The 8,833-nt window shown below is 40.0% G+C and overlaps 9 non-coding genes across 9 annotated transcripts; all 9 read right to left on the bottom strand.

Moving 5' to 3' along the window:
* Positions 1-555: 555 nt before the first annotated feature.
* Positions 556-627, bottom strand: trnac-gca. The gene has a single exon. It is a non-coding gene; the product is annotated as a tRNA-Cys (tRNA).
* Positions 628-1,148: 521 nt separating this feature from the next.
* On the bottom strand, positions 1,149-1,220 carry trnac-gca. Its single transcript has one exon. It is a non-coding gene; the product is annotated as a tRNA-Cys (tRNA).
* Positions 1,221-3,100: 1,880 nt separating this feature from the next.
* Positions 3,101-3,172, bottom strand: trnac-gca. The gene has a single exon. It is a non-coding gene; the product is annotated as a tRNA-Cys (tRNA).
* Positions 3,173-3,613: 441 nt separating this feature from the next.
* Positions 3,614-3,685, bottom strand: trnac-gca. Its single transcript has one exon. It is a non-coding gene; the product is annotated as a tRNA-Cys (tRNA).
* A 1,129-nt stretch (positions 3,686-4,814) lies between these two features.
* trnac-gca lies at positions 4,815-4,886 on the bottom strand. Its single transcript has one exon. It is a non-coding gene; the product is annotated as a tRNA-Cys (tRNA).
* Positions 4,887-5,328: 442 nt separating this feature from the next.
* Positions 5,329-5,400, bottom strand: trnac-gca. Its single transcript has one exon. It is a non-coding gene; the product is annotated as a tRNA-Cys (tRNA).
* Positions 5,401-5,938: 538 nt separating this feature from the next.
* On the bottom strand, positions 5,939-6,010 carry trnac-gca. The gene has a single exon. It is a non-coding gene; the product is annotated as a tRNA-Cys (tRNA).
* Positions 6,011-6,452: 442 nt separating this feature from the next.
* On the bottom strand, positions 6,453-6,524 carry trnac-gca. The gene has a single exon. It is a non-coding gene; the product is annotated as a tRNA-Cys (tRNA).
* A 2,045-nt stretch (positions 6,525-8,569) lies between these two features.
* trnac-gca lies at positions 8,570-8,641 on the bottom strand. Its single transcript has one exon. It is a non-coding gene; the product is annotated as a tRNA-Cys (tRNA).
* Positions 8,642-8,833: the final 192 nt, after the last annotated feature.

An 8,833-nucleotide genomic window follows, 5' to 3' on the forward strand; every position in this document is an offset into this window, starting at 1 on the left:
AAACATTAGTACTTTATACATTCTTAAAGCCTCTACACAAGAAAGAGGGGGCATCTGGAGTTGAACCAAAGACCTCTTGATCTGCAGTCAAATGCTCTACCACTGAGCTATAACCCCCATTTTTCATGATATTTCCAGATTTACAGCATGAATACCGCCTAAGTTTGCATGATTTCGAAAAAAAAATTCTTGCCGTCATTGGGTTTAATGTAAAACCGTTGAGACAATGTTGATTTTTATTTGACAAAACCAGATGTCACGACTTTGTGTTAACTACACCAGTACAAAGAAAAACTTCCTTTTGAGAAGCTGTAGTACTTTATCGACGCTGAAATGCCCTAGACAGCAACAAGGGGGCACCTCGTTTTGACCCGAGACCTGTTTATCTGCAGTTAAATTGTCTACTGCAGAGGTTTAACATAAAATTGTCAAGACAATACTGAATTTTTTATCTGACAATACCAGATACCATTACAATGTTGAGACCAGTAGAAAGCAACTTCCTTTGGGAAGCATTAGTACTTTATACACACTTAAAGCCTGTAGACAAAAAAGAGGGGGCATCTGGAGTTGAACCAGAGACCTCTTGATCTGCAGTCAAATGCTCTACCACTGAGCTATACCCCCCACTCTGCAACATATTTCCAGATTTACAGAGTGAATACCGCCTAAAGTTGCATGATTTCGAAGAAAATTCTTGCCGTCATTGGGTTTAATATAAAACCGTTGAGACAATGTTGGTTTTTATTTGACAAAACCAAATGTCACGACTTTACGTTAACTACACCAGTACAAAGAAAAACTTCCTTTTGAGAAGCTGTAGTACTTTATCGACGCTCTAATGCTCTAGACCAGGGTTGCTCAAGTCCAGTCCTCAAGAGCTACTATCCTGCAACTATTTGATGCAACCATTTTTAACACACCTGAATCAAATGAGTGGCTTGTTACCATGCCTCTGCTGAGCTAAATGAGGGGATTGAGCCTTTAGTTTCAGGTGTGTTAGAAAAGAGATGCATCTAAAAGTTATAGTATGGTAGCTCTTGAGCACCCCTGCTCTAGACTGTAACAACGATGAGACCAGTAGAAAGCAACTTCCTTTTGAGAAGCATAAGTACTTTATACACACTTAAAGCCTCTAGACAAGAAAGAGGGGGCATCTGGAGTTGAACCAGAGACCTCTTGATCTGCAGTCAAATGCTCTACCACTGAGCTATACCCCCCATTTTTCAAGATATTTCCAGATTTACACCATCAATATGAGCTAAGTTTGCATGATTTTGAAAAACAAAATTCTTGCCGTCATTGGGATAATGTAAAACCGTTGAGACAATGTTGATTTTTATTTGACAAAACCAGATGTCACGACTTTGCGTTAACTACACCAGTACAAAGAAAAACTTCCTTTTGAGAAGCTGTAGTACTTTATCGACGCTGAAATGCCCTAGACAGCAACAAGGGAGCACCTGGATTTGACCCGAGACCTGTTTATCTGCAGTTAAATTGTCTACCGGTGAGGTTTAACATAAAAGCATCAAGCCAATGCAGATTTTTTTATCTGACAATACCAGATACCATTACAATGATGAGACCAGTAGAAAGCAACTTCCTTTTGAGAATCATTAGTACTTTATACACACTTAAAGCTACAGTGTGTAATTTTCAGCGACATCTAGCGGTCAGACTGCAGACTGCAGCAACATGAACGTCTCCCCCCCACCGCTTCTCCCCCCCAACAGTACGGCGAGCGTTACGGGACAAAATGTCTTCCACGACGTCCGCATCACCTACCTTCTCAAGTGATGAGGTTTGTTTACATAGATAATTTTACAGATAGTATTTCATTAGTCTGTGTAGGGTATAGATTTCATGTAGACTTAAGATAATAAATATACCCGTTATTTTTTCTACGTCGTTGTGACGTTTTGGTGAGCTGCTTTGCATGGTGATATAAACAGACGAAGTAATTGTAGTCATTAGTTTAACAGCGAGATTGTGTTCGCTGGAAGAATATATATTCCCCGTTTACAGAGTCCAAGTCTTGTTTGTGGCACGGGGGTTACAAGGCGAGGAAGAGGGAGAGGAAGAGAGCGAGGAAGAGGGCAGAGAGGCCGGGGTGGGCGTGCAGCTGGGGCCATGCGAGAGAGGGGAGCCAGCGGGGTGAGAGCAGAGGAGGAAAGGCTTGAAGATCTCCAAAGGAGCCGGAGAGAAGTAACCGAGGTATATATCCAGAAAATTATTTTACAGAAAATTACTGAATCATTACCTGTGAAACGTCAGGGACGTTGCTGAATAAGTATACTGGAGAGTAACAGCATCATCACGCAGCATGTTATTGTTTTAGACAGGTCTGAGCATCCTGTACTCCAAAAACTGCAGTGATATTAGACAATTGTGTGTGTAGGATTAATTACCTGTCCAAGAGAAAACTGGCAACTTGAGCGTCACTTTGAAAACCTTTTTCCTCCATCAGTGACTTCCATCGTGTAAATGCCGTGCCAATGTTGATCCGTGTTTTTTGTCGTTTCTTGTCACTCTTGCGTTTATTCTCGTCGTGTTTCCGCTTCTTAGATGACGGGGGTTCGGTGTCCGCCGTTTTTCGTTGTGATACAGAGTAGGCATGATCCTCCATTCGTCTGATGTTTGGCCACACAGTGCCAAACAGTTTGCAAAGTCACTCACGCCTGCCGCCTTGTTTACCTTTCTTGTTACCGAGGCGCAGTATACCTGCTTCTTCTTCTTCTTTGGTTTCAGGCAGACTAAACGCTTCTCAGGCATAATACTGCCATCTACTGTTCAGTACCGTCTCAGTTCATCTCTCTCAACTTGCCGTAGTTATTTTCGAGCGTCATGGGAGATCTCGCAATCGCTAGTTTGTTGCCTCTGCGCTGCCGTAGCGCAAAGATGTCAGCCTCCATGGCTGCGAGACCCGCTCCTATGTAATTATAAATAACGAATTCTAAGGCAACGCAAATGTTATGGTTAAAAGGCTGAGCTCATAGGTGATGATAAATAACATAGTTATGTATAATATATTAAATTTCTGAATTTATATGCCTGTAATTATTACACACTGTAGCTTTAAAGCCTCTAGACAAGAAAGAGGGGGCATCTGGAGTTGAACCAGAGACCTCTTGATCTGCAGTCAAATGCTCTACCACTGAGCTATACCCCCCATTTTTCATGAAATTTCCAGATTTAAAGCATGACTACCGCCTAAGTTTGCATGATTTCGAAAAAAAAAATTCTTGCCGTCATTGCGTTTAATGTTAAACCGTTGAGACAATGTTGATTTTTATTTGACAAAACCAGATGTCACAACTTTGCGTTAACTACACCAGTACAAAGAAAAACTTCCTTTTGAGAAGCTGTAGTACTTTATCGACGCTGAAATGCTCTAGACAGCAACAAGGGGGCACCTGGAGTTGACCCGAGACCTGTTTATCTGCAGTCAAATGCTCTACCGATGAGTTTTAACATAAAACCGAAAAAGACAATACTGATTTTTTTATCTGCCAAAACCAGATACCATTACAATGATGAGACCAGTAGAAAGCAACTTGATTTTGAGAAGCATTAGTACTATATACACATTTAAAGCCTCTAGACAAGAAAGAGGGGGCATCTGGAGTTGAACCAGAGACCTCTTGATCTGCAGTCAAATGCTCTACCACTGAGCTATACCCCCCACTCTGCAACATATTTCCAGATTTACAGAGTGAATACCGCCTAAAGTTGCATGATTTCGAAGGAAATTCTTGCCGTCATTGGGTTTAATGTAAAACCGTTGAGACAATGTTGGTTTTTATTTGACAAAACCACATGTCACGACTTTGCGTTAACTACACCAGTACAAAGAAAAACTTCCTTTTGAGAAGCTGTAGTGCTTTATCAACGCTGAAATGCCCTAGACAGCAACAAGGGAGCACCTAGATTTCACCCGAGACCTGTTTATCTGCAGTTAAATTGTCTACCGCAGAGGTTTAACATAAAACCGTCAAGACAATACTGAATTTTTGTCTGACAAAAACGTGATTTCATTACTTTGGGTTAATCAGAGCAGAACAAAGCAAACTTGCTTTTGAGAAGCTGTAGTACTTTATACACGCTGGAGTTGACCCGAGTCCTCTTTATGTGCAGTCGAATGCTCTACCGGTGAGTTTTAACATAAAACCGAAAAAGACAATGCTGATTTTTTTATCTGAGAAAACCAGATACCATTACAGTGATGAGACCAGTAGAAAGCAACTTGCTTTTGAGAATCATTAGTACTTTATACATTCTTAAAGCCTCTAGACAAAAAGAGGGGGCATCTGGAGTTGAACCAGAGACCTCTTGATCTGCAGTCAAATGCTCTACCACTGAGCTAAACCCCCCTATTTTTCACTATATTTCCAGATTTACAGAGTGAATATGGGCTAAGTTTGCATGATTTCGAAAAAAAAATTTCTTGCCGTCATTGGGTTTAATGTAAAACCGTTGAGACAATGTTGATTTTTATTTGACAAAACCAGATGTCACGACTTTGCGTTAACTACACCAGTACAAAGAAAAACTTCCTTTTGAGAAGCTGTAGGGCTTTATTGATGCTCTAATGCTCTAGACAGCAAAAAGGGGGCACCTGGAGTTGACCCGAGACCTGTTTATCTGCAGTTAAATTGTCTACCGCACAGGTTTAACATAAAATTGTCAAGACAATACTGAATTTTTTATCTGACAATACCAGATACCATTACAATGTTGAGACCAGTAGAAAGCAAATTGCTTTTGAGAAACATTAGTACTTTATACATTCTTAAAGCCTCTACACAAGAAAGAGGGGGCATCTGGAGTTGAACCAGAGACCTCTTGATCTGCAGTCAAATGCTCTACCACTGAGCTATACCCCCCATTTTTCAAGATATTTCCAGATTTACAGCGTGAATATGGGCTAAGTTTGCATGATTTCGAAAAAAAAAAAATTCTTGCCGTCATTGGGTTTAATGTAAAACCGTTGAGACAATGTTGATTTTTATTTGACAAAACAAGATGTCACTACTTTGCGTTAACTACACCAGTACAAAGAAAAACTTCCTTTTGAGAAGCTGTAGTACTTTATCGACGCTGAAATGCTCTAGACAGTAGCAAGGGGGCACCTGGAGTTGACCCGAGACCTGTTTATCTGCAGTTAAATTGTCTACCGCAGAGGTTTAACATAAAATTGTCAAGACAATACTGAATTGTTTATCTGACAATACCAGATACCATTACAATGTTGAGACCAGTAGAAAGCAACTTGCTTTTGAGAAACATTAGTACTTTATACATTCTTAAAGCCTCTACACAAGAAAGAGGGGGCATCTGGAGTTGAACCAGAGACCTCTTGATCTGCAGTCAAATGCTCTACCACTGAGCTATACCCCCCATTTTTCAAGATATTTCCAGATTTACAGCGTGAATATGGGCAAAGTTTGCATGATTTCGAAAAAAAAAAATTCTTGCCATCATTGGGTTTAATGTAAAACCGTTGAGACAATGTTGATTTTTATTTGACAAAACCAGATGTCACGACTTTGCGTTAACTACACCAGTACAAAGAAAAACTTCCTTTTGAGAAGCTGTAGTACTTTATCGACGCTCTAATGCTCTAGACCAGGGTTGCTCAAGTCCAGTCCTCAAGAGCTACTATCCTGCAACTATTTGATGCAACCATTTTTAACACACCTGAATCAAATGAGTGGCTTGTTACCATGCCTCTGCTGAGCTAAATGAGGGGATTGAGCCTTTAGATTCAGGTGTGTTAGAAAAGAGATGCATCTAAAAGTTATAGTATGGTAGCTCTTGAGGACTGGACTTGAGCACCCCTGCTCTAGACTGTAACAACGATGAGACCAGTAGAAAGCAACTTCCTTTTGAGAAGCATAAGTACTTTATACACACTTAAAGCCTCTAGACAAGAAAGAGGGGGCATCTGGAGTTGAACCAGAGACCTCTTGATCTGCAGTCAAATGCTCTACCACTGAGCTATACCCCCCATTTTTCAAGATATTTCCAGATTTACAGCGTGAATATGGGCAAAGTTTGCATGATTTCGAAAAAAAAAAATTCTTGCCATCATTGGGTTTAATGTAAAACCGTTGAGACAATGTTGATTTTTATTTGACAAAACAAAATTTCACAACTTTGCGTTAACTACACCAGTACAAACAAAAACTTCCTTTTGAGAAGCTGTAGTACTTTATCGACGCTGAAATGCTCTAGACAGCAAAAAGGGGGCACCTGGAGTTGACCCGAGACCTGTTTATCTGCAGTCAAATGCTCTACCGGTGAGTTTTAACATAAAACCGAAAAAGACAATACTTATTTTTTTATCTGACAAAACCAGATACCATTACAATGATGAGACCAGTAGAAAGCAACTTCCTTTTAAGAATCATTAGTACTTTATACACACTTAAAGCCTCTAGACAAGAGAGAGGGGGCATCTGGAGTTGAACCAGAGACCTCTTGATCTGCAGTCAAATGCTCTACCACTGAGCTATACCCCCCATTTTTCAAGATATTTCCAGATTTACAGCGTGAATACCGCCTAAGTTTGCATGATTTCGAAAAAAAAAAATTCTTGCCGTCATTGGGTTTAATGCAAAACCGTTGAGACAATGTTGATTTTTATTTGACAAAACCAGATGTCACGACTTTGCGTTAACTACACCAGTACAAAGAAAAACTTCCTTTTGAGAAGCTGTAGTACTTTATCGACGCTGAAATGCTCTAGACAGTAGCAAGGGGGCACCTGGAGTTGACCCGAGACCTGTTTATCTGCAGTTAAATTGTCTACCGCAGAAGTTTAACATAAAATTGTCAAGACAATACAGGTGCTGGTCATAAAATTAGAATATCATGAAAAAGTAGATTGATTTCAGTAATTCCATTTAAAAAGTGAAACTTGTATATTATATTCATACATTACATACAAACTCATATATTTCAGATGTTTATTTTGTTTAATTTTGATGATTACAAATGACAACAAATGAAAATCTCAAATTCATCATATCAGAAAATTAGAATATTGTGAAAAGGTTCAAAATTGATGGCCCCTGGTGCCACACTCTAATCAGCTAATTAACTCAAACCACCTGCAAAAGCCTTTAAATGGTCTTTCAGTCTAGTTCTATAGGCTACACAATCATGGGGAAGACTGCTGACTTGACAGTTGTCCAAAAGACGACCATCGACACCTTGCACAAGGAGGGCAAGACACAAAAGGTCATCGCTAAAGAGGCTGGCTGTTCACAGAGCTCAGTGTCCAAGCACATTAATAGAGAGGTGAAGGGAAGGAAAAGATGTGGTCGAAAAAAGTGTACAAGCAAGAGAGATAACCGCACCCTGGAGAGGATTGTGAAACAAAACCCCTTCAAAAATGTGGGGGAGATTCACAAAGAGTGGACTGCAGCTGGAGTGAGTGCTTCAAGAACCACCACACACAGACGTATGAAAGACATGGGTTTCTGCTGTCGCATTCCTTGTGTCAAGCCACTCTTGAACCACAGACAGCGTCAGAAGCGTCTAAAGAGAAACAGGACTGGACTGCTGGTGAGTGGTCCAAAGTCATGTTCTCTGATGAAAGTAAATTTTGCATTTCCTTTGGAAATCAAGGTCCCAGAGTCTGGAGGAAAAGAAGAGAGGCACTTCATCCACGTTGCTTGAAGTCCAGTGTAAAGTTTCCACAGTCAGTGATGGTTTGGGGTGCCATGTCATCTGCTGGTGTTGGTCCATTGTGTTTTCTGAGGTCCAGGGTCAACGCAGCCACATACCAGGAAGTTTTAGAGCACTTCATGCTTCCTGCAGCTGACCAACTTTTTGGAGATGCAGATTTCATTTTCCAACAGGACTTGGCACCTGCACACAGTGCCAAAGCTACCAGTACCTGGTTGAAGGACCATGGTATCCCTGTTCTTAATTGGCCAGCAAACTCTCCTGACCTTAACCCCATAGAAAATCTATGGGGTATTGTGAAGAAGAAGATGCAATACACCAGACCCAACAATTCAGAAGAGCTAAAAGCCACTATTAGAGCAACCTGGGCTATCATAACACCTGAGCAGTGCCACAGACTGATCGACTCCATGCCACGCCGCATTGCTGCAGTAATACAGGCCAAAGGAGGCCCAACTAAATACTGAGTGCTGTACATGCTCATACTTTTCATGTTCATACTTTTCAGTTGGCCAACATTTCTATAAATCCTTTGTTTTTATTGGTCTTCAGTAATATTCTAATTTTCTGATATGATGAATTTGAGATTTTCATTTGTTGTCATTTGTAATCATCAAAATTAAACAAAATAAACATCTGAAATATATGAGTTTGTATGTAATGTATGAATATAATATACAAGTTTCACTTTTTAAATGGAATTACTGAAATCAATCTACTTTTTCATGATATTCTAATTTTATGACCAGCACCTGTACTGAATTGTTTATCTGACAATACCAGATACCATTACAATGTTGAGACCAGTAGAAAGCAACTTGCTTTTGAGAAACATTAGTACTTTATACATTCTTAAAGCCTCTACACAAGAAAGAGGGGGCATCTGGAGTTGAACCAGAGACCTCTTGATCTGCAGTCAAATGCTCTACCACTGAGCTATACCCCCCATTTTTCAAGATATTTCCAGATTTACAGCGTGAATATGGGCAAAGTTTGCATGATTTCGAAAAAAAAAAATTCTTGCCATCATTGGGTTTAATGTAAAACCGTTGAGACAATGTTGATTTTTATTTGACAAAACAAAATTTCACAACTTTACGTTAACTACACCAGTACAAAGAAAAACTTCCTTTTGGAG

This window comes from Cyprinodon tularosa, unplaced genomic scaffold (assembly GCF_016077235.1).
Source record: "Cyprinodon tularosa strain WSP-4 unplaced genomic scaffold, ASM1607723v1 ctg696, whole genome shotgun sequence".
Taxonomy (NCBI): Eukaryota; Metazoa; Chordata; class Actinopteri; order Cyprinodontiformes; family Cyprinodontidae; genus Cyprinodon; species Cyprinodon tularosa.